This window comes from Apis cerana, unplaced genomic scaffold (assembly GCF_029169275.1).
Source record: "Apis cerana isolate GH-2021 unplaced genomic scaffold, AcerK_1.0 Chr0_AcerK, whole genome shotgun sequence".
Lineage (NCBI taxonomy): Eukaryota > Metazoa > Arthropoda > Insecta > Hymenoptera > Apidae > Apis > Apis cerana.
The window spans coordinates 4,896,136-4,924,067 of NW_026893558.1; positions in this window are offsets into that span (position 1 = coordinate 4,896,136).

Genomic DNA, 27,932 nt, shown 5'->3' on the forward strand with positions numbered 1-27,932 from the left:
TCGAGATAAAGGTCCGTGGATTTGTTCAATTGCTATTAATAAATGGAACAATTTGTAACGATATGACAACACTAGTTTCATTAGAATCCACTGTGTTTTGTTGTGAAAGTGGTGAAGCAAGTTTTGACTCTAATGTTCTTAAATATCGTGTAAGTTTTTCTGAGATCAAGAAATTAAAAATTAAACTCTATATATATATTATTGGAATAAGATAAATATTAACTTCAATGACTTTTATGTAATAAATATATATTATAAATACTTTTTGCTTCTTTTTATCAGGAAAAAATTCATCCAAATTGCTTGCACACTGCCAACTTACATAAGTAGCTTTAAGATGTTATGAAGAAGCACGATTCCTTATCATTGCTGATCTCTTCAGGAAAAAGAAACCTACATGATACTGCAAAACGTGGTCCTTATCTGGATCCTCAGAATGTTCTTTAGAATACTCGATTGTTGAAATAGTTGATGAACCTGTACCTGAACAAGTATCCAGCAAAATTCCTTGATATCAGCACAAGAAAAATAAGATATCACTATCTTTTGCGAAATCAAAATCACAAAAAATAAAAAAATTGCGATCACTTTCGAAATCTAAATCGAAAACGTTCAAAGATACGTTATCCAATACAATCGCCCCGTTGCGACAAATTCGAGCAACGAGAAATTCATTTCAATAAGTTATGTAGCGGCACGAAAATCACAGTTTCGGCGAATTCTGCTTTGATATCGTTGAGAGAGACGTTTTCAATTTGATGATACTCGAGTTAGATTGAATTCTGACACGAATATACGATTTTTATACGATTTTAATATACGATTTTAAAATTGTAGCTTTTCGACGCTAAAAGGGCTGTTATCGCGAATTCGGCTTCGAAAGCACGAAACAAAAATATAAGCAGTCATCCAAGAAAAATTTGCTAAATGGTGGCTAACGTTTGTTCTTAGGTGGCGTGATCGGTTAGATAATATATATCACGCTCGTTGCAGCGGCGTCAATGGTTCCGCGTGGGCGGAGTACTACCGCTACTAGAATAGTGAGGCATTTGGTTACCAAGAGTCATAGTTACTCCCGCCGTTTACCCGCGCTTTTTTGAATTTCTTCACGTTGACATTTAGAGCACTGGGCAGAAATCACATTGCGTCAACACCCTAGCCATCGCAATGCTTTGTTTTAATTAGACAATCGAATTCCTCTAGTCCGTGCCAATTCTGAGCTGAGCGTTGAATGGCGGCCGAAGAGAGCGACCACGACGGCAGAGCCGCCACGGAAGCCTCGCAGCAAGGAAAATCCACGGGAGGCCAAGGCACGGGACCGAGCTCGGATCCGGGGTGCGAGGTACAAGACCACGCCCCGTTCAACTCGCCCAGGCCCGGCACGTCAGCCAAACCTTCCAAGCTTCTCGACCAAGCCCGACACGCCCCGCTCCTCAGAGCCAATCCTTATTCCGAAGATACGGATCCAATTTGCCGACTTCCCTTACATTAATCTATCGATTAGAGGCTCTTTACCTTGGAGACCTGCTGCGGATATGGGTACGAACCGGCGCGACACCTCCACGTGGCCCTCTCCTGGATTTTCAAGGTCCGAGGAGAAGATCCGGACACCGCCGCAACTGCGGTGCTCTTCGCGTTCCAAACCTTATCTCCCTGCTAGAGGTTTCCAGGGAACTCGAATGCTTATACAGAAAAGAAAACTCTTCCCGGATCTCCCGACGGTGTCTCCAGGTCATTTTGGATTATCGCGACGAACACTCTTACGAGGGCCCGAATGGCATGCGGTTCCGCTGCCGGGTTCCGGAATAGAACCGGATTCCCTTTCGCCCAATGGATGTGTTTCTGGTCTCATATTTCAATTTTTATATGTTTGTGTGTATGATCTTAGGACACTTCATTTACATAGGATTTCTCTTAGGGCTTAGGATCGACTAACTCGTGTGCAACGGCTGTTCACACGAAACCCTTCTCCACGTCAGCCCTCCAGGGCCTCGCTGGAGTATTTGCTACTACCACCAAGATCGTTAAAGGATTTAAAGTGTACTCATTCCGATTACGGGGCCTCGGATGAGTCCCGTATCGTTATTTTTCGTCACTCCCCGTGTCGGGAGTGGGTAATATGTGCGCCTGCTGCCTTCCTTGGATGTGGTAGCTGTTTCTCAGGCTCCCTCTCCGGAATCGAACCCTGATTCCCCGTTACCCGTTACAACCATGGTAGGCGCAGAACCTACCATCGACAGTTGATAAGGCAGACATTTGAAAGATGCGTCGCCGGTGCTAGATGACCATGCAATCAACACAAAGTTATTCAGAGTCATCAAAACAAATGATGAACGAACAGACGAGCCGTCCGCCATCGATTAGTTTTGATCTAATAAAAGCATTCCTCCCATCTCTGAGAGGAATTCTGTTTGCATGTATTAGCTCTAGAATTACCATAGTTATCAAGTAAATGTGTCCACGATCTAATGAACCATAACTGATTTAATGAGCCATTCGCGGTTTCACCTTAATTGGGCATGTACTGAGACATGCATGGCTTAATCTTTGAGACAAACATATGACTACTGGCAGGATCAACCAGGGATCTTAGTTTATTATTAATATATTTTACCAATTTTGACATATATATATTTTTCGTTGTCCGTGCCCCTTCACCGACTACAATAGGTCTTTATAAATATTCGAGCACGTATCAAGCATGCTAAACATTTGGTAACCTTTTGAAAAAAATTTAATTTCATAAAGCGCGTAATATAAATTCACGGTGAGGCATATCCCAATATAATCAGCACTTCCACAATATGCCCCCCCCCCCCCCATCATATATCATTCATTCATAATTTCAAGAATCATACTTCACAATATCATATATATAAAATATAATATAATATTGTGTTTTATTTAACAACGTGGTGTTACAATAACATCGCACGTCGTTTCTTTTCTCTCACTTTTACAAACTCAAAGCTCATCATACGAAACGTGTCGTATTGCAAGCCACCAAGAACTATTCGACACGCCCGTACGCCCTAGGGATTTATATATCCTTAGGTGTTAGAAAGGCCCGATCGCTCGAGGCTAAAAGTTGATGCTCAATCGTACAAGTACACATGGCAAAAGCCATACATATAGGTCACTAGCGTCCCCCTATAGGTCGCTTCGCCGCACAAGAACCTCATGCTTCAAGTTTTTCTACAAATTTGATTTTTTTTATATCATTAATAATAATCAATATTCAAAAATAAAAATATGTTTATTTTATATTTTTCATTGTATATAATAACAAATTTATGTGAAATCGAAATTACATTATATCATCATTTGAAACTAAAGAATGGAAGTTCAGTTCTTCATAAATACAGTAAAAAAAAAAGTTCAGCAAATCATATACATTAAATAATATATGTATTTGGACCTTTTTTTACAGAATTAATTTATACAATTTTTCAAACAAGTTTACAAGTTTGACTTATTTTAAATACAAAATTACAAAAACTCACGCTAATTTATTTGAGATCATTAAAGATCATTAAAGTTTTACGGCAAGAATATTTGATATTCTTTTTAATATATTGTATGCAATTATATTTATTTTTTATATTTCATATAGTTCTTTATATAATATGCAATATAAAAAAAACTCTTAGAAAGAGAGAAAAGAATCATATTTTGGATGCATTTTACTTTACAGTAAATCTTACGTTCATTTACAAAGATCATGTCAATATCAATTATGACGAAGAAATTAGTACTATTCAAAAGAATTGAATCATGTTCTCTGTTTTAAAATAATGTTAAGATAATATTTCCAGATAAATTATTTATCAATATTTTGAAAATTATAATTGATCTCGTGATCTCGTATGATCTCATGACTTTTCTATACCATGTAATGTACCATCACGAGAACTTTCAGTAAGAAATCATAATTTTTCATTACAATTTTTGCATTTTTTCCCTCTATTTTGTGTTTCTATAAAATAAACATTTATATAACATTCTATTTTAAATACAATTATAAAATATAATATAAAAATATATAAAAAATATATAAACTAGATTTGTCTCATTCTAATTTCGTCTTTTCTCGTTATGGATTCGTGATAGATTATGATAAATTTAAAATTTTTTTTGTAAATTATATTTATTTAGATTATGCACTTTTAAAATTATATAGAATTGATTTTATTTGATTATTATATCTAAATTGGTTGCTCAGCACGATATTATTTAATATTTTATATAAAAAAAATGATGATATAAGACTGATAAAATTTTCTTTAACTTCGTTATGTATTTTTAGATGTACTTTTATTTAAAATTTTAAAAAATTTCTTTTTCTTCTGGATTTCTGGATTCAATTTTATATTATAGTTTTTCTTAAGATATTAAAAATCTGTTTAATGAAAAACTGAGATTGAGATATGAAAACATAAAAATTTCACCAGTATTAATTGATAATACAATCAATTTGAAAAAAAAATATTAAAAAAAAATCAGAAATCTTTTTTATTTAAAAATTCAATAATCTTTTGAAATCTTTTTACAAATAAATCGTCTCAAATTATATTTTCAATACTTATTCTATGTTATAATAGTATCTTTGTATTTTTATCTAATTTTCTCGGTTCCAAAATCATGTAGAAAAGACAAATTCAAGAATTTATAATTATGATTTAATCGATGGAAAAAAGATAATCACGTTTCTTTAAATTCAATTTATTATTGATTGAAACTGAAATAATTTTCCATCATATCGCAATATGAAGCAGCGAATAAGTTTCTGAATGAACTTATAAATCGTAATAATATGTCGGTACAAAAAATAATATAAAGGTTAGATAAAAACGAAATATAAAAACTCGTAGCTTCTGGTGCAACACCTGTGAGCTGTATAGATCAGTATGTGGGTACCGGAAATCTCTCTTCGAATAGAGTGATCCTTTTGAAATACGAATGCATATTCACACATGTTGCAGAATCTTTCATTTGAAAATTTGAAACTTGATAAAATCGAAATATCCAAAAATTTGAGATTCTAAAATTTGAAAATCTAAAAATTAAAGTACCTCAAAAATTATAACTAAATTAATTACTTAAAGAATATTTTAATTTTTTCAATTTTTTCAAATTCTTCACAATTAATAAATAGCTAATAACGAAAAATATTAATAAAAAATCAATTAGTTAAAAAAAATAATAATTAAGTACTATGTAAATGTTATCAAAACTGAACATTTCTTAATGTTGAGAAACTTTATTTATAGAAACATACTTGAACTACTACGATATAATGTGGAAAGATTAAAAATAAAAAAAAGAGTAAAAATAAAATAAAAATAAAGCATCTAAAAGTTAATGACTAGAATAATATTTACAAATAAAGTTATTTCGATAAATTATTTCAATAATTTAATAAATTAATAATAATCGCAAATAATAGCTACGAATAAATGTTATTTAAATATTTTAATAAATAATTACTTAAAAATTTTTAAATATTACTTTTTCAACGGATTAATGCTCATCATGTGTGCACACGTATCTAGAAAATTGTTGCGATCATTTGATACAGATAATTTTTATATATAATAATTATATAAAATAATTTTTCACTATGCATCTTAATACGTAGTTTGCGATGCATTAGACATACCTTGTATTTGCATGTATGCGTATAGATGCTGACTTCATAGAATCTACTTACCGGAATGTCCGGTCTGTAGCCACGGGATACCACTGTTTAATAATTTTGCTTCTTGCATGATTCTAGATAATCTTTCTACCATTGTGTTATTTTTCAAGAATAAACAATTAACGTATTCTATTTTATGTACAGAATTAATTTTCGGAATATTAAAGAAAAATGGATATTAATTGAATGAAGTTTGATTATAGTTTTTAAAAAATTTTTACAAAAAAATAACTTTGAGTTTAAAAATTTTTTTATTTTTTAAAAATTTTTTAATTATTTTTGATTAATCTTTTTTATACAGAATTTTGTATAAGATAATTTGGAATGCTCAAAAATTGCATAATATTCAATAAAATTATTATTTCATTATTTCACTAAAATTTGTTTTATATTAAGTTCTTTTAAATACTAGAAAATATTAAAAGTGTTTGATATTGATATTAGGATTTTAATATTTTCGGTAAATCTAGAATACTTCTAAAAAATCAATAGAGAATCCTACTGATTTTATTTTTTTATTTTAGAATGTTAATTAAATTATTAAATTTAAATTTTTAAATTAAAAATGAGATTTATTTATAATTCTATAATTATATTCTATAATAAAATATTAATTATTTTAAATATTTAATTACAGAAAATAATATAATACTTTTCTCTAAAATTCATATCCTAAAATCTTAATTTTGATAATTATAATCACACATCATAGATGTGAAAATCACAAACTCTTTTGAAATATTGATTCTCATCAACTTCTTAAAAACCGAATATACAACGGAAGTAACACCTTCTGTTCATGCTTAACTTTATTATTTTCGGGATTGTTGATTGGCGAAACATATTTTCATGTCTTTACATTATATTACATCGAATGCCAATGATTATTCTGTAAACAAACTGTTATCAACATATGCAGATATTCGAGATTTATTGATGAATAATTTACGGATATATTTTTAGTTATTAAATTATATTCTTTATGATTAGTTATTTGAAAAATTAATATATATCGTACGAATTTTATTAATTTAAAATAGATGTTGCAAGATGAACTTTCAAAAACATAAATGCCAAATAATAAATAAAAATCAGTATCATTCTAGACTTTCTGGGATATTTTCACAAATGTAGGGGAATTATTTTGTGTGCATTATGTATTAGGCGATAATGTTGATAGAGATAATTAAAATTTTAACTTAATAGTTATTCAGTTTTACATTGGATGATCGTTTTCGTATAAAATAACGAAATATTAATATTAATTAATATAATTGACGATATATTAATTTAAATAAATTAAAATAAAATAATAAATTAAAATAAGTACAAAGGACTAATATACTTACGATTGTTCGTATCCACAGTAATAGTATTGTAACGATTTTGATGAATATAAGCTAATACCTGGATATTTGTCAAATTCTCTTCGACAACAAATGGTATACTTCATAAAGATGAGTGAATTGTATAAATAGTTACACATGTGGAGGGCGTGTCTATTAAAGAGCACGGTTTCTCACAAAATCGCAGCAAAGCATAATCGTACGATGAGGTGTTAAAACAAAACTACTGTAATTAATAATCTTTGGCGATCGGACTACGACGTGTTCACAACAAGATCTTTTTAGTAGTGACATTCGTGCCTTTTTCAAAGAAAAATCCCTTTTTAATTCGATTGGAATAGTTTCTTGTTGGGACATAACTCTTGTTGGCCAATAACAATAATATCGCGGCCTGTTCGCGATACCCGTCAAATTCGAGGAAATTCCTCGCTTAGTGATCTGTATTCAAAAATCTTATAAACAAGAACAGAATTATTTTTATACATTTTTCGAACTAGAACAATGTTATTTGTCTTTGAATTAGCCGCGTCTGGAATATATCATCGTTAGGATCGGTTCAGTTAGTGAATTACGTTAGAAATATACAATATAAGTGTCGGCTCAAAGACAATCTTCTCAGATAACACCATCTTTCGTTTAGACTTAATAGAGATCCGCACGCGATAAAAACAAAAAGAGTTTTTTATATGAAAAATTTCTCCGAATAAGCTGTTTATAAATCTCGTGAGTAATAAATATTCGTAAACAAACACTTTTGATCGATTTTAAATATAAAGATATTATAATATTATATCAATATATTTCAATGATACAAATATATAATATAAATAATCAAATAACGTTTTAATTCTATTATTCAATTATATATAACCAAACAATATATATTTAGTTTTGTATTAAATTTTTCTAAACTTGAAAATTTAGAAATTTAAAAAATTAAAATTGGATATTGCAAAAATTGATATCTTCTTCGTTTTATAATATATTTTAAACAAACAAAATATTTTATTTATTTTTATAAAAAATTATTTTTTATTAATAATATACTTTATTTCTGTTCTAAATTTGATACTTTTTTCAATATGTATTATTTATTTATTCGATAGTTCAATTATTTATATGAGGATATTTATATAACTGCAATATTCGTTAATTTAATTTGAAAATTTATATCTTCAAATCTAATTCGAATCACTGTCCATCAATCGTCAAGCAACAATTGCAAGAATTTATCGGGTTGGTGCTCTATTTCCGATCAAAGTTCCGCGTTCTTATCGATTGGTATTTTTGAATACCAATTGATCTAAGATAGGTTCTGTATGTCGAATGCGATCTTCTAAATCTCGGTAGTTCTAAAATGATTTCCAGTTCCTTCTTGCGTATCGTTAGAAAGACGACGCAAATGGTAATTCGACTCTGGTAGTGTTTTAACTACTAACTCCTTCCTGTAGACATCGTGCATTGGATTACAATGCCGATATAACTTCATGCTGGTCTACGTGAATATCATTCGTTTGAAGAGTCAAATAAATCGATTGATATAAGCTATAATGATGATAGTAGTGAAACAAATTGCTTTTTTTTTACATATTCTCTCACACTTATTCCTTAATATTTAAATATGATTTTAATTCCATTTCGAATAATATTTTTAACTATAAATAAATATTGTTTTTTATATCTCCACGTTTATTTTAAAAAAAGAAAAAAAGAACAAAAATAACGATGTTAGATTCTATCTATTTTAATTTTAACAACAGAAGGAGAAAGATAAATATTTTAACTTGATGGATATATATAGTCCAAGCTTTTTATTTTACTGCCATTATATTTTTAGATACACCAAAAGTTGTACCAAAAGTTCCTATATCTAGTAACCAAATTTCTTGCTTCGTTTCATTACTTATGTTTAAAGATGATGAAATAGAATAACCTTAAAGTTAACAGTCGTGCTTCTGCATAACATCTTAAGAATGTCTGTATACGTTGACAGTGTGCAGTGACAGACATATTGGATGAATTTTTTCCTTATAAAAAAAAAACAAAAAAATATTGATATATTTATTATATTACATAAAAATCATTGATGTTAATATTTGTCTTATTCCAATAATATATATAGAGTTTAATTTTTAATTTTATGATCTTAGGAAAACTTACACGATATTTAAGAACATTAGAGTCAAAACTTGCTTCACCACTTTCACAAGAAAATACAATGCAGTGGATTCTAATGAAACCAGTGTTGTTTTATCATTACAAATTGTTGCATTTATTAATAGCAATTGAACAAATCCACACCATATCGGATCTTTGGAGCTTTATCTCGATTTTATCTTCTATAGAAAAAATCAAGCAATCGTGCCCGTAATAAGATTACATGTGCTTCAAATTGATGAATTTTCTTTTTCCACAAGATTCTTTAAATACATGCATCATAGTATTTGTTTTTACAACACAAACCACGAGATCAGACCATTATAAATTCCACATTGTTGAATATTTATTCTGTCGATTATTTATATTGTCGATTTACACGTAATAGTTAAATAATATTATTCTTAATTAGCAATATAGACAATTAAATCTTATTATAAAACATGATATTTAAAATGGATTATTATTATTATGAATGTTTATCAATATATTAAACACAAAAATTATTATAAATTTAAATATTTCTGCATTATTATAATTCTTCTAATTATATCGTATAATTTTAAAAAGTATAATCTTCAAAATAATGAAACTATGAAAATTAAGATTGGAGAGAAACTATATGTGAGGTTTATATTTATTCATGTTTTAAAATTCTATTATATAAACAATTGTTAATTTTAAAATAATTTTATAATAAATTGGTAAAAGTTTTCCACAGAAAAGTAGTTCAATTATTTACGCTTTTAAACTTAGCATAAAATATATATTAAATTTTATATTTGGTCATTATAATTTTTTTTTTTTAAATATGAAAGGCAATTAATTTCGTCTAATATTCAGTATTGAATTTAGTTCTTGATTGGCAATGATTCATGAAAATTTGGTTGATATATTCTTACATATTTAAAATTCTTTGGCTTCTTCGTATTACTATTTATAATCTGATTCGTGTAAATTATCAATAATAAAAATCTATAAATCTGTAAAATATTTTTTTATCATAAAATTTAATTGCAATAAAATATGAATCTTTGCTTAAAATATAATTTTATATATTTATAATTCAATATTTTAATTTTTTCCGCTTTTCAGATATTCTCAATATTCAGTTCTTGTAATTTTATTGAACTAAACTAACTGAAAATAAGTAGAAATTAAATTATATAATTTCATATAATTGCTAATTGAATACAACTGTTATTATTAAAATTCCCTGTGTTATGATATTAAATGCCTATTTATATCATTTGATTATCATTCTTGGGAAAATCAATGGACGTGTTAATAAATAGAAACATGTCCCATGACTAATTAATAGAAAAAAGTGATAGTTGTTAAAACTACTGTGAGAAAGATTATAGAATGATTTAATATTTATTAAAAGTATAAATAATTTATTTGAATATTTTATAAAATTATAAACTGTTTGGAATCAAATTTAATCTTGTTACGATTAATTAAATTATTGATAATGTATGTAATATTTAATTCATTTTGTTTTTCATAATGGAATAATTTAACACAAACTAATTCACTATTGTAAAAAAAGAAGACCGCACTTTTAAATTTTAATTACTTTCAGGATTAATGGAAAGAATTATTTCAAGGGATCTAGAGATTTTTGTTTGACTCTGACTTGAAAAATCACCATTTAAATTTTTGAATTTATAACCAAATATCTTTTTTCTCATTGGAATATTAGAAAATAGGAAGTGAGAGAGCACTTAAAAAATAAATAAGTAATTAAAAAAGTCTAATTTTTTAAATTATTATATAAATTATTATATAAATTTCAAACATAATATATCGAAATTTAAAATTTTGGAAATGTGAAATTGAATATACTATATATGATATAGTTAGTAAATTAAATTTACTAAAGATAAAAGAAAGCTACAATTTAATTTTGTAAGATAATTAAATATACTTGAGAATTAAAAATACTTATTGAAAATTATAAAAAGAGTAAAGAATAGAAAAGATTGATAAATAAAACGCTCCGATTATTTATTATAATTTAAACATTAAAATTTTTGCTTCAAATTTAAATATTATATTGTACTAATAAATGAAATGTATCGAAATTTTGCGAATCTTAAATAATAATTATGTCATAATTATGTTATAAATTAAACGTGAAATGATTTTACGATGTTAAATAACTCAATACACGATAGGCTTGTTTAATTTGTTTAACCTGTTTTTCGGATACAAAGAAAACGGAATACGATTTTAATTTTTTGTCATTCTTGTCACGAAGAATTATCTTATTGCAATAAGTCGCAGATACCAAATATAGAAGTAATTTAAAATATGAATATAATATTTACTTAAAATTCTACCTCGGATAATTCCATTTGCACTTATTGATATAAAATAAATCCTATCATATTTACCTCATTCAATCTGTATCGATTTAACAATTTGTTATAGATTAATCGAAGTAACGAACAAGAGATTGTAAGACAAAAAGGTTTTTGCCAAATTATATTCGAGATACAGAATACACACGACTAACCTCATGAAATCATTTATGCTCCTGCATTATAGCCTTGCAGTATAAAAATAAATTTATATTTTATAATTTTTTAATTTGCAACTAAAATTATAAAGATAGAAATACTTTACGAGTAATTATCGACAAAAGTAATGCGTATTCTAAATATTTAAAATATTCAATTTTTCAACAATATTTATTGTTAAATTATGTTAACTTTCGAGAGTTTTTTGTGAAAGAAAAACTATTTCACGTTAATTAATTTATTCAATTCCAAAACACTATCCTAACATCACACATACAATGTTCAAAATTTGAGTGGCACCGCATTCGACTGTATCCTGTGTACAATCCGGGAAATTAGATTTTTGTGACTTTCCCTCGCACAATTGGCAACGTAAGTGATGATGTTCCATTCTGAGTTTGCGAACATCTGCTTGAAACACCTTGGATCGAAAGGATTGATCGCATTTCATCTAAATATCCGCCTCATCCTCATATTGGAAAAAGAGGACATTTCCGTTGTCCACGGCCAAGATAACCATTTTCTTCGGTTTCATGGCGAAATTATGAATCTTCTTTCTTATGAATTCATTTCAAGGTTCTTATCGAGAATATAATCTTGAGCTCCTGCTTAAATAAGTAAAAATTAGGCAAGTACTGCCATCTGAATGTTCGAGAAGATAAAGGATGTTTCTCTTGATGTAATTCATACAGACGATTTGAGATAGAACGACACGCTGACTTCGACCAGAAGTCATGCCATACACGATGATGGCTTTCGAGGCTGTATCGAATACGTAGATGACTACACCTGTCTGTCTTGGATACGCATCCTAAACGAAATGTGGATCGATCAGTTCCATGGTTCTTATTAGTTGCGAAAGAGAGAGAGAAAAAGGATTAATTAAGTTGTTTCTATATGAAGAATTCTAAAGCACTAAAGGATAATTTTAGACAATATTGTGTATATAATTTTCAATGGCTTAAAAATTTTTTAGCAAATTTGTGGAGTATATATAATTGTGATTGTGGAATGTTCTATCTTAAAATGCAGAAATGTTAATAAGACTTTATAATTAAATTTTTTTAAATATAATTTTTTTTAAATGTTTAGTTTGGCGGAATAAAAATGTTAAGAAGCACGAAGAAATGATTCTAAAGAAATCTAGTAAATAGTATCAATACAATAGTACAATTGCCAATAAATCTTTCAATATCTTTATATTGCAAAATAATTATATTAATGTTATAATAAAATATTCCAGTTTAGAATAAACAAGTATTATTTTCGTAATAAAATTTCTCTTAAAAATAATTTCAATTAAAAATATAACTTAGATTTGAATCAAGTTCTTTTCATCAATTTATTATTTCAATTTTATCGTATAATTTAAAAATGAAAATTAAATTTAAAAATTTTCGACAAAATATATGTTAGGGAGCGTTAAGAAATGATTCTAAAAAACAGAATCTAGATTTTTAGAATTATATTTACATGAAAGTCAAATAATTTTCAACAAATTTGCATAATTAATGCAAATTAATGTTACGATTCTAATATTTGAAAAAGAGAAAAAAAATTCAAGCAATTTTAGACATTCGTAATATTCGTATTTCATATCGTAATATTAAAATATTTAATGTCAGCTCTACTTATGTTATATAATGTTTTTGGAATGTGAAACATCACGGTACAACTAATCAAGCAGTAATCTCCATTGAATACCTTGAGAATCGTGATTGAGCATAAGCATAGGGTCCATTTAAAATTAATGAAAAGATATCCACGATCGTGACAATTTCGATCTCATTAATACCATGATCTATATTAGGGTATAACCATTAATTTATTTTTATTTTTAAAAATCTAAAGTTGTATATTATTTTATCAATCTTAATATAATCTTAATGTTACATTAGAAAATTTTTATAACTATGCAGACAATAATTCAATTTCGTTCGATTGACAAAGATATATATCTCATACATATCAGATGAAAGCATAAAAAGAACAATTCCTCATAGAACGGTAGCTATTATTCTCAACTTTTGATATGTCACAATATTTATTTTCAATTCCAATATTTACTAATAATGTTAAAAATTAAAACCAATAAACTAATGATATCTCACTGTTATTATATTCTTAATATTTACTTTAAAATATAATGTATCTTAAGAAATGATGTCTAATTCTGTAAAATTGAAATTTAAAATAATCGAATTTCAATCGTATCGTATATTATACCAAATACAACAAATGACGATAAACAATGCTATAAATAAAATCTATAAAAAAATATCTATAAATCATGTCAAAGTTCACTCTACCACAATTTTTCTTATTATTTAAAAGGATAGTGTTTAATTCCATAAGGTTTAAACAGGAAATGTTAAAAGAAAAATGAATAATAAATATTAAGATCATGTTACAAACTGCTATGAACATACTAGTAATTAATATAATAAACATACTTCCAAGATGCATTACATCATGAAACAGTAAACAAAACAGGATAATCATAATTTCAATCATATCAAACACAAATAATATTCTATTCTTGATAATTGAATTTGTTTCTGAAGTGTATCATCAATACTTTTCATCACACTATTACTATGGATTTAAAGAACACTTAGATCAGTTGTTAAATTAGTTTCTCATGGATTAAAACAGAAAATGAAACACAAATTTCATCAATATATTAAATAATGATAAATTGCCATAAACCAACATTTATAATCAATAACTTTCTGTAAGATACACCACTAATACAAAAAGGGACTTTTTTTCTTTTCACTCTAGTTTCACTTTCTCCATCTAAAAATCTATTTTATGCATTATTTGAAAGTGACCGCAATTTTTTTATTTTCTGTGATCTTGATTTCACAAAAGATATCTTATCTTTCTTGTGCTAATATCAAGGAATTTTGCAGAACACTTGTGTACAGGTTCATCCAACTATTTCAACATATCGAATATTCTAAACAACATTTTGAGGATCCAAATAAAGACCACGTTTTGCAGAATCATGTAGGTTTCTCTTTCCTGAAGAGATCAGCAATGATAAGGAATCCTGCTTCTGCATAACATCTTAAGGATGTCTGTGTACGTTGACAGTGTGCAGTGACAGGCATATTGGATGAATTTTTTCCTTATAAAAAAAACAAAGAAATATTGATATATTTATTATATTACATAAAAGTCATTGACGTTAATATTTGTCTTATTTCATTATATATAGAGTTTAATTTTTAATTTTATGATCTTAGGAAAACTTACACGATATTTAAGAACATTAGAGTCAAAACTTGCTTTAGCACTTTCACAAGAAAACACAATGCAGTGGATTCTAATGAAACCAGTGTTGTTTTATCATTACAAATTGTTGCATTTATTAATAGCAATTGAACAAATCCACAGCATATTGGACCTTTGGACCTTTATCTCGATTTTATCTTCTATAAAAAAAAATCAAGCAATCGTGCCCGTAATAAGATTACATGTGCTTTGAATTGATGAATTTTCTTTTTCCACAAAATTCTTTAAACACTGCATCATAGAATTTGTTTTTATAACACAAATCACGAGATTAGACCATTATAAATTCCATATTGTCGATTTCCATGTAATATAGTTAAATAACATTAATATAGACATTAATAATATAGACAATTAAATCTTATTATAGAACAAGATATTTAAAATGGATCATTATTATTATTATTATTACAAATGTTTATCAATATATTTAAACACAAAAATTATTATGAATTTAAATATTTCTGCATTATTATAATTCTTCTAATTATACTGCACAATTTTAAAAAATATAATCTTCAAAACAACAAAACTATAAATATTAAGATTGGAGAGAAACTATATGTGAGATTTATATTTACTTATGCTTTAAAATTTTATTACATAAACAATTGTTAATTTTATAATTGGTAAAAGTATTCCACAGAAAAACAGTTAAATTATTTACACTTTCAAATTAAACAAATAAAAAAAACTAATGAAAACTAAAACACTTCAACGTAAAGCATTTATTAAAATATTTATTATTTCAAACCATTCATTTTCTTTTATTATTTCTTTTTACTGTCAAATTTTTAACTTTCGTATAGGTTATAATCGTTAAGATTGCGTGTTATTTCGCATTATTCGTAACAATCTTTTAAAAATGATGCATTAAATTTGTTGTTTATATATTTATAATTTATATTTTATATCGTATTTTTAAATATATTATTAATATATGTGTATATTCATATATTCATATATATGATTTACAAAATATAAATTCACAGAATATCTATTACGAAACAATCAAACATGACGGCAAAAAATGACATTTAGAATAAATAACATAAACATATTGTAGCTCTTCTACAACAGCATTCGATTTAAAGTATTATATATATATATATATATATATATATATATATATATATTTACATCATATCGATCATATTGTTATAAATTAATAATGTATCACATCTGTTAACAATATTAATTTAACATAATTTTGATATATATTTAATTTTAATTAATTAATTATCAAATGGTATAATTATATGGTATTTTGAATTTATTTATCAACAAATAATACTAATATTATCAGACGAAATATATGACTATTTTTCATAAGAATATAAATTAGTTATAGTATCAAAAATCTTTATTTTTCTTCAATTTTCAGTTTTGTAAAAGGATACTAAATATATATATATATATGAACACAAAAAATAAAATCAGCCTTAATTTTTTAAAATTAATTTAGATAAAATGTCGAAATAAAATATTTTTTTTAATTTAGAGATAATCCACTTCGTGTAAAATTTATTTTTCTTTTTCATTATTAACTTGTTAATAAAAACATTATATATATAGTTGGTCGCAGAAGTTTTCGTATACTTTATACAAATTCAATTGAATGGAAATCGACGATAATTTTTTTATGAAATATTGTGAGTATAATAATATGAAACCATTTTTTTTTATTATGGAACATTTCAAAGTAGTGAAATCAATTTTTCAAGTTTCAATATTATTTTTTTTCTTTACATACTTTCAATTCGTAATGATTCGAGATAAAACAAAATTTTAAATTATGAAATATTGAATTCTAACTCTATCATCGGAGATAGAACAAAATATATTTCTAAAAGAAATGTAAACATGGAAAAATGAGAGTTGATTTCACATACTCAAAGAAATTTTTTGTTTAAAAATAAGTTGTTTTATATATAATATTTTAATCTTTTACTATATATAAGTTTTTATTGACCACAAATCTTTCATAATAATTCAATTTCTTTATTAAGATAGTAAAAAAAGGTTTGTGACTATACATTAAATTACAAGTAAAATTAATCGATTAATCAAACTAATAATAGTAATATTCTAAGTGTGTAATAATTTTATTTAATTTATTAGATAATCCAATAATTTATATTATTGTGTTTCATATGAAATATGACAGTTTTGTGTATATTACCCGTTTATATATATATATAATTATATAACTATATATTTATATATACACATTTGTTTCAATCAGTTTTTAGTTTTTTGATTTCTTTTTGTTGGCAGGACAGTGAAAACAATAAATATAAACGTATATGTTTTGTTGAAGTAATATTTTAATTATATGTGATTATATGTGATTGGATAACTGTTTACAAAACAACTGATCTATACGTATCTATGAAAAAATAAATAGGTGCTAATTATGAAGTAATGGCATTGCTAGCAACATTGAATAATAAAACCATAAATAAAATTTCAGTGAACTTTAAATTCTTTAACACTCCCACTAAAAGTGAACTGAAATTTGTTTAGTGTGTATATCGAGTGTCATTCTTGAACATAGCTAGATCATTGATCAAATTTTTTTTTTTTTATCCATATGATCTCTTTCACAGGATTTTCGAATGGAACGTTGCTATCTCGCGAAGCATTCTCTTTGCTCATCGATTTTAATCGTCCTATCGATATTTCGTTGACTTCGTGACTGTTGATGATCAAGATATCTTCATTATCGCTGATTCTTTTTTTTTTGTTTTTGAAATTTCCGTTTTTCTTCTTTGTACAAATTATCTTCGATCGCTGATTCTTTTGATTTCGTCTATTCTCGACGTCGTGTCTACTCAATCTTCTCTTTCTCTTTCAATCTTTTAAATCTTTCTCCTCGCTTTTACCGTTACAAAAAATGTCAATTAATAGATTAATTTTCATCTTCCTTCTGCTTCGTCGCAAAAAACGTTTTTTGATTTTCTTCCTTCGAATTGGACTCTTCTTCAAGTTCGAAGATTTCCTCCTTTTCTGTAAATGATTTTTTTGCGATTTCGGCGTATTCTCGCGTTTCTTTATTTTCCAAAGAGAGGTAGGATAATGCTGCCGATCAACGGGTCATCCTCGTCCCTTCTACGCCTCTTGCGTGATTCCGCGTTGCTTTTCTTTGTATCCATCAATGTTGGCGCTATTCGTATTACTTGTCTTTCGCTATCGATCGGAATCAAATAACTGGATTTCGCGCAGAAAGAAAACATTTTGTGAATTAATTCTTAGCTTGCCGTTTTCCTTCCTCGATTTCAGTTTTGATGTAGTTGTTGATGACCGAAATATTCAATGCGTTGCTGTCCTCAGTGTTGCTGGTCTGCGAGCTATTTGTGGCGTCCATCACGTTCGACAAGTTCTCCATGATGTTGCCATAGACTTTGTGTACTCGAATCCTTCCATGAACGAGCTATCACTACAAAACGAACTGTCGCGTGAGGACTCTCGAGTATTCCTGTATTTCCGCATTTTTCCGCGGATATCTATCGTCCCGCACGGCTCTGCTTCGCTTTCTTTCTTGGTTATGTTTGTTTATTATTATCATTAAAAAATATCGATCTCCTTTTAACGAATTTTCTTGCATTGGAAGTGGAAGATCTGCATGGATGAATTTTCCAATGCAGATTTTGTATCGCCTTTTAGGAATGGTAATCTATGCATTTTCACCTATGATGCAGTCTTCAAAACTTTTGATCCTCAAAAGAAATGTTTTAGGATCTTAGAGTTTCCTTCACTTGATCCACATTCTGATGAGCCATTCGTTTGTGCCAAAAGAAAAGAGAATTGCATACTCCCATATTTGCTTGATGCTCGTTTGTAATGACTTTGAATTTCATTATAAATAATTTACCTTTCTTTCTTTCTCCCACTGCAACAATATTTCCATTCTTCATGAATGTGCATTTCTTTTGATCGCAATATTGTCGTACTTTTTTATTAGGAGCTGTACCCGCCGAAAAGAGATTAAAACTCAGTTCTAGTACGTGGAAAACATTACTGAGATATTTTCGCACTCATTGTTTTCCATTGAAAGCAAGAATGTCAATATTTCCTAATCCAATTGCTTGAATATATTTTCCATCGCCTATTTTAATATTTTCTACTGTATTAAATTTTTTATATGATGAGAATCACTTGCGACGATTTAACATGTTTTCAGCCGCACCCGAATCCATGTGCCATGAATCACTGAATGCTTCTAAATTATATTTTGCAGACATTGCTCCAATAAGTGCTTCTCCTTTCTTTTCTGTGTATTTTTCATTTGGTGTTGCTGCTTTTCGCTTTCTACATTCCTTGATCCAATGATATCCTGGATTATAGCAATAATGACATACTGGTCTAACGTTGCCTTCTTTGAAATTTTTCTTATATTGATTATTATTATTATTATATTTATTATATTGCTTATTGGCAGTAAAAGCAATATTCTCTGCTCTTTCTTCGATTTCTGTCCTTGATTCCTCAATGATGAATCTTGAAATAAGATTTGTGAGAGTTCTCTCGCTGGGTTGAGTTGATTCCCACGCACTAATAAAGTATTTGAATGACGAAGGTAATGTCATGAGTATTTTACTAATAATCATTTGGTTTGGAATTTTCTCACCCAAAGTTTGCAGCCGATGTGCAAGATTCTCGAGCTTTACGATGTGGGTAGCGATATCTGGTTCCTTTTGGTAACTCTACCATTGTTGCAGCAGCATATGTACACTAGTATCGGATTTTTTCTCGTAAAGACTCCAGGTTTTTCCACATGTTTTTAGCTGTTTCACAATTGATAATATGCAAAATTGGTTCCTCATCCAACGATGTAACAATTATGCGTTGGGCTATACCATCGAGTTTTATCCAGACTGCGCGTGCTCGATTTGCCGCGTCATCTGCTAGTACGAACTGCTGAGAAGAATTAATTCACCTATAACTGTTTCTTATGCACCGCAGGATTTCAATGTAACGCGCACTTGAAATTTCCATGAAGCCCAATCAGCTTATTAATAGGGACGCTTTCATACTCCATCACGATTAGGTTATATTTCACGTTTACTCAAGGCCGGATAATTAACCCACGTGTTTTTTTATTTAATTATACTTTTTCTAATTATTTATTGTTTCTTTCGTAATCTGAGCCCATAACCTGTTGGCAGGGCAGTAAAAACAATAAATTTAAAAGTACAAGTTTTGCTGAAGGAATATTTTAATTATACGTGATTATACGTGATTGCGCGTAACTGTTTACAAAACAACTGATCTATATGTATCTAAGAAAAAACAAAAACAAATAGGTGCCAATTGTGAAGTAATGGCATTGCTAGCAACACTGAATGATAAAACCATAAATAAAATTTCAGTGAAATTTAAATTCTTTAAAACTTTTCATTCTTATTTGTCAAATTATTTTTCAAATTGCTACTACCATATTACATTACCTTTTTTTTTTCAATGCTTCTAAATGCGTAGAAATACGCATTAACGAAAATATCATTAAATTTATATTTATTTTCGCTCACAAATTTATCTTCAACTTTTTTCCATGATCTTATTTGTTCAATTACGTATCGTTTATCATATCATTTTCAAACTTCTATCTAATTTCACCATGCCAATCTCTATTATTGCCTATCATTGAATATATGTTAAATATATAAGAATATATCATATAGATATTATATTGTGTGGTAAAATTGTAGATTCTAAATTGAGTCATTGAATCCAAATATAATCTATTTCCATCTAAACGTTCAATCGTTAATGTATCATCTCGAAACATGTATATCTTCGTCATCCATAGTTAGATTCTTAGATCGAGATCTAAAATTTTATTTAAGTAAAATGAATATTTCATGAAAAATTAATACCAATCTTCTTACCAATGCTTATTATTTTATCTTGTTCATCCTGTTACATGTTACGTTAATGTTCTTTTGATACGCTTAAATCATTTTGATCTGAATTAATATTCGGAACTAAATTCTTCTGACAATTTTGTATCTTATTTGGAAAATGCACAAATGAAACGTAAAAACATAAAAATATATCATAGCATATAATACTTGTCGTAGAGTAACCAGCTACAATCGAACATAAAGAGCAATGTTTCCTGCTTGCAATGAGCGGAGGAAACAATATGTATCTGTTATCTTCGGAGATACAGTCGTTTCAATGTTGTTTCAAATATTCAAGATATTCTAAAATTTCCATTTTTTTATTCGACCGTAGCGTATAAACCGCTTGTAGAAAAGTAATCAGCTAAAATTGAATGTAATGTGCAATATTTACTGCTTGAATGAGCCAAGAAAATTCTTATATATACTTCTTACATATATATTTACTCTTATATTTACTTCTTATATATATTTTATAGTCGGTTCAATAGTGCCCAAATCTAAAGATTTTAAAATTTCTTCTTCTTCATACGCTTTCATTATAAACACCTTGACGTGTAATAATCAATAAAATTGCGTTTTGGTTTGTATATATTCCTTTTGTTTAGATACGTGTGTGTGTGTGTGTGTGTGTGTGTGTGTGTGTGTGTGTGTGTGTGTGTGTAGATGTGGGCGTCCGTGTTTTTCTGTTGGCTTGGCTTATTCCGCTTTGATTTCGTTGATAGTAACGATTTCTCACAGATACGTTGAATTCCGACACGAAAATTCGGTTTTCATCAAAATTATAGCTTTTCGGCGTAAAAAATGCTGCTACAACGATTTTCGATTCGAAGTAAGCAGAAATACGATATGGTACAAAAACGAGCCAAATTATGTCAAATTCTGTCTGGAAATATTGATTTTGATTGAAATTGTAAATTTCGTTACGAAAATATTATGGAGAATTGTCCATTGAAAATGATCCAAGAAACGTTATCCAACACAAAACGCCCAGTTACAACAAATTATAAACGAAGAATTGATTGCGGTAAGTCACGCAGCTTACGTACATAAAAATTGAGAATGATGATTTCTCACAGATATGTTGAATTCCAACATGAAAATTCGGTTTTCAACAAAATTGAAGATTTTCGACGTAAAAATCGCTGCTATAGTGACTTCGGATATTGATTTTGATTGGATTTGCAAAGTTTTGACACAAAAACCGGAAATTAATACGGAGAATTGTTCATCGAAAATGACCCAAGAAATTTTATCCAATACAAAAACTCCTAGTTACAGCAAATTATGGAACGAAAAATTAATTTCGCTAAGTCACGCAGCTTTTGCACAAGAAATTTGAAGACGTATTTTGCTTTGATATCATTGAGACTAACGATTTCTCATAGATACGTTGAATTCCGATACAAAAATTCGGTTTTCATCAAAATTGTAGTTTTTCGACGCAAAAACCGCTGTTACAGCGATTTCGGATTCGAAAACAAAGACATCCAACAAAAATTTAGCAAATTATGTCAAATTCTGACATGAGAAATTGATTTTGATTAAAACTTTTCGATAAGAAAATCGCTGTTACAGCGAATTGGCGATAGAAAATGATCAGAGAGACGTTAGTTAATCCAACACAACAAATTCGCATTGATAATGATTAAATTTTTCCATGAAAATTCAATTTGGATGAAAAATGTTGAATTGAAAAAATGAAAAACTATAACTTCTCGACAGAAAAATCGCTGTTACGGCGAAATTGGTGATCCAGAATAATTTAATTAATGAATTATAAATGTTTCATAAGGTTTTAGAAATCTTAATTTTAATTTTGTGTTAGATAGAATACTGATAAAATAAAAGATGCGCAATAGTAACGTATCACATTTTTGTTTACTCAGTAAACGAAGTTATATAATCATCGTACTGAATTCTAAATATTTTTTGGAAATAAATCTTAAATAAGTTAAATAACAAATTACGTAAAATTGCATAATTAAAAATCATAAAATTTTTTTTAATGATAAATATATTTCATAATAATATTTATGATCATTGTATATTACATTTTACTAAAACTTAGAAATATTCATTTCTATATACATTTACAAGAGTTATTTATATTATATATATTTACTTTTTGTTAAGAAGTTCTATGTAAGTGATATTGCCATATATATATGAGAGACATTACTACTGCATCTAGTTGAAAGTTTTCGTTCTTCAACTATTTTATTTTATATAATGTAAACTGCTTGTAAAATGCTTACAACTAAATTAAATCTTAGATATATATGAATTATCTTCATTTTTATATCCAATCTTCAAAATGTCTTATATTTTTATAAACATATATATTTATCATATATATGTTGTATGTATTATTATTTATTATTATTATTATTATATATTTATTTGTGTGCAATTATAAATTATCATAACTGCATCATGCAAATAATGTTTAAAAATTATTTGTCACAGCTTTGAAAAATAATTTCTTTTCTTCAGATAGTTCTAAATCGATAAAAGATTAAAGAAATAATTGCAGAATTGATTTATGATTTTCAAATTTTTTTTTATCTCATATAGTATTCATTACAAAAAAGAAAAATTTCAAAGAAACCATAGGTTATAAATATATTTTTCTCTGATTCATTTTATTTAAAGTATTTATATAGAGAATATCATCTTTTTTTTAAATAGAATACTTATTTACAAAATAATTCCTTTTTAGAATACTACGAAATGACTTTTTTTAATGAATGTTAATTTACAGATTGATATTTTTTTAAGATATAAAATTTTCTTCAATGTTGCTATTGATGTAAGAAACTTTTGCCCGTAAAATATATTGCAATACATGAAAAGATTATTATATGCAAAATTTATAGCAAATCTATTTTTAATTGATAAATAGTTTTTAGATTATATTATATCAGAAAATAGATCTTATAATTAATTTTATAAATCATCTGCATAAACCAATGTAAAGTCAACGACAAATAATTTATTAACATAAACTAATATAAATAGAACTCAATAATATAATATCAAAAGTATTTGATAAATGATTAAAAAATTAAAGCTATTCACTCATTATGTGTGAAGAAAACACTCAAAATGGTTATTTTTATATATATCAAAATTATGAAAATTAATAAAAAGAGAGGAATATAAAATTACTTTGGCAGAAGTAAATCATACTAAATTCAAGTTTAATATTTATAAATGGATCTTATCTCATCTCTAATAGAATTAATATTAATCTAAATAACAAATTTCCAATTGTCGAAGTAAATGTGCTGTTATTTGTACCTATAAAATTCTAGTATTATATACATATTTTTATATTAATTTTTCTTTATATATGTAAATAAGTATAGTTTTACCTCACGATACAAATTAATACAATGATTATTTATTTAAAAATAATTTTTGTTAAATTGAGAAAAGTCCATATTAAACATCCTATAATTTCTTATTTGATAATGGTTCTGATATGTTGAATGATTTTAAATAAAAATATAAATTATAAAGTACTAATAAAAATTCCACTATTGAGTCTAATAGAATTTGATAAGTATATGCTTGATTAAGTTCATGTGAAAGGATCTCACAATGAATGTGCCTTTAATAGATAAAAAAAAAAATAAAATAACATCAATATTATTTTTATCAATAACTTATAGATAATAATAGGAGAAAAATTTTAAATATTTGAATGACACAAAAAGAAATCTATAAATTTTCTTTCTATAATGAAACTTTTCTTTCAGAAAACAAATATATAAAAAAACTTTCTAATTTATTCGATTGTGTAAAGATTGTGTAAATCTTTATACAATCAGAAAATGATACATAGAATGAAAAAATAGGTAATCCTAAACATAATTTTTAACGTATATATAACGTATACATAATTTTGCGTATTCGAATATAACTTAAAAATATCAGAATAATGTAATATAATATAAATATCAATATTTGTACATTCAATTGTTCATTTTTATATGTATTATATTATACTAAATTTTTCGAAAATATTTTACATAAAGAATACATCGTGTTTTATAATATTCGTTTCCATTAAAAAGATTTTATAATTTTTTTTCAAAATATTTTTGTAGCAATTTTTTTATAAAAAATTCATCATCAATTGAAACAGATATTAAAATTTCACTTTTTCGTATTAAAATATTAAATGTTTTTTTTAAATATTGATGCAAAAATGGCAATAGTTTATTGTATTAAGATTAAGATTACTTATTAAGATTATTAATCGAATAGAAGATTATATTGAAGTATTATATTAAAGTATTTATATAAAAAATTAAGTAAATTCTGTTTCTATATCAATCATTGATCGATAAAGAACCGATATCGCTAAATATAATCACGATTCAAAGGATCAAAGAATTTAAATTCGGGAATGCTAAAATTTTATGTTACATCTAATTGATTTATTAAATTTATTAATTTTAAAAGATATTTAATTTTATGTTTTTTAAAATTATTTTGTGATTCTTAAAAATGTCTAGAAATATTAATTTCATCTTTTGTCAATTTTATGCCAATATAATATAAATGAAAATTTGTCAAATGATGTTTATAAGTCTTAAAATATGTTGAATTGTTATTTAAATTAATAGAACATTTAATAATAATCGTTGATAAAAATTAATATGAGTATATTAATAATATTCCTATTATATTTATAATTTACTTAATTTTATATGCAATTTGCTTAATATATATGATATTACATATAATTCTTTATAGTCATAGATAATAGAAAATATTAAAAATATTGAGTGTTATTATTTGAGGTATCTTTATTAAATAATATTACAAAATTACAAAATTTTATATATTGCTGTAAAATCATCAAGCATACCTTGCAATTTAAAGAACATGTTGATTGTTGAAAATGAAATCAAAAACAAAATAGAATAGTGTTTATTTTCTAAAAAGAAAAATGAGCAAATCAAATTTTATAAAGATATAATAATTAATATTTTTGTTATTGTTATTAATATTCATAGTATATTCTCAAAATATTATTATTGACTATTGTATTATTATTATATTGCTATTTATTTATACTAAAATTGCGCACAAAGAGCATTGTTTATTTCTGTATATGAAATTTCATCATCAAAAATGATAGGAAAATTACAAGATAGATTATAATATAATAATTTAAAAATTTTTTTAAATATCAAATATTTATTTATATTAATTGGTCACATTTTAATGTATTTAAAGGTAAGAATTAAATGTATTGACAATATCATCCGATATTATGAAAAAAAAATTAATGTGAAAGAACTATCTTTGTTATTCTATTTGCTTTCGTAAATACCATTCGTCGATCTACACATGTACGCATAAAAACAAAAAATAAAGATATTAAAAGAGAATCTAAAAAAAACTTTAATTTTCAAGAGATTACCATAGAACTCGGTAAAATGTTTAATTAAAATTCAATTTCTTGTATATTATAATATTATTATATAGTATACAATTCAAGAAGTATATAAAAAATTATAAACTTTAAAGAAAATGGAAATAGCCAATCATTACGAATCATAGATTATAAAATAGAATTGTTATTAAATAAAAAAAAGTATAGGATTTTATTAATCAAAATCTATTAGAGATATTAAAATGAATGAATCCTAATCAAAAATAACAATTAAAACCACAGTTTCTTGATGAAAGATATTGTGTATATTTTCATAGCCAATAAAGAAAAAGAGATTTAGATTGCACTGTAAAATTACATTAAGAATTTATCAAAGTAAGGTTCGTTATTTTCTTTAAAAATATTCAAAATCTAAAACTCTCGGAAATATAAAAAAATAATCGACTTATATAATCAGTTAGAAGTAATTGAAGAAGTTATCAATGATATATTTTTTCATGATAATGCTGTATAATTTATCGGAATCTTATAATTATTTAATAAATATTTTTAAAAACAAACTCGAACAAAAATTAAAATTTTTTTTCAATGCTAAATTAAAATAAAGAACGAATATCATAGATTGAATTATCTGAAACAAGTTACCATATTTTTATATAGTATAAAAATTACAAATTAGTTCTAATCCAAGAAAAGAAAATTCATTCGAGCTAAAATTATTTTTGTAAAAGAGAAAATATAAAATCTGAAAGCAAAAGAAAGAAAAGATAAATAAATAAAGAAAAAGATAATAACAGTGAATTTTTTTAATGCAAATTCGTATATAATCGTCAAATGAATAATATGATTCAAAAAGAATAAATCACGTGACAAATAAAATAAAAAATTTTTTATTTTCTATAAATAGTGCAACAAGTATTAAAACGATCACAATTAGAAGATATAAGTAGTATTAAATATTTAAATAAATTCAATCTTAATATTACATATGAATCTATATATTCTGTATATAATATAAAAAATATAAAAAATATAATAATTTTATTTCACGATAGAAGTTAATATAGTAATTATTTATAAAAATAATTTTTGTAGAATGTAAAAGAGCCTATATAAAATATCTTATAATGTTTTTATTTGACGTTTTCTTTGACGCTTCTAACAAGTTTGATGATGTTTCTAATTTATTATAAATAAATACGAAATACGAAATTACGATGATGTTTCTAATTTATTATAAATGAATACGAAATATTTCTTAAATAAATTTGAAGAAAAAATATCATATACTATATTATACTCTGTGCTTATACAAATATATAATAATAACGTTAATCATATTTTAATAAAGGGTGTTTCAAAATTCACGCAAAATTTGAATTTTATGTCATTTGTGCGGTAAAGTATTGTCAAAAAGACAGAAAAAGAAAAAGACAGCGAAACAGCTGATAGTTTAGGATTATTAAAAATGAAACATTATCCGAAAAAATAACGCGTTTTCATTGTTGAGCAATTATAAATTATTTTAAAAATTTTAAAAATAATAAAGGTTTGACAGCTATAGTTCGAACAAAATCATTTTTGATT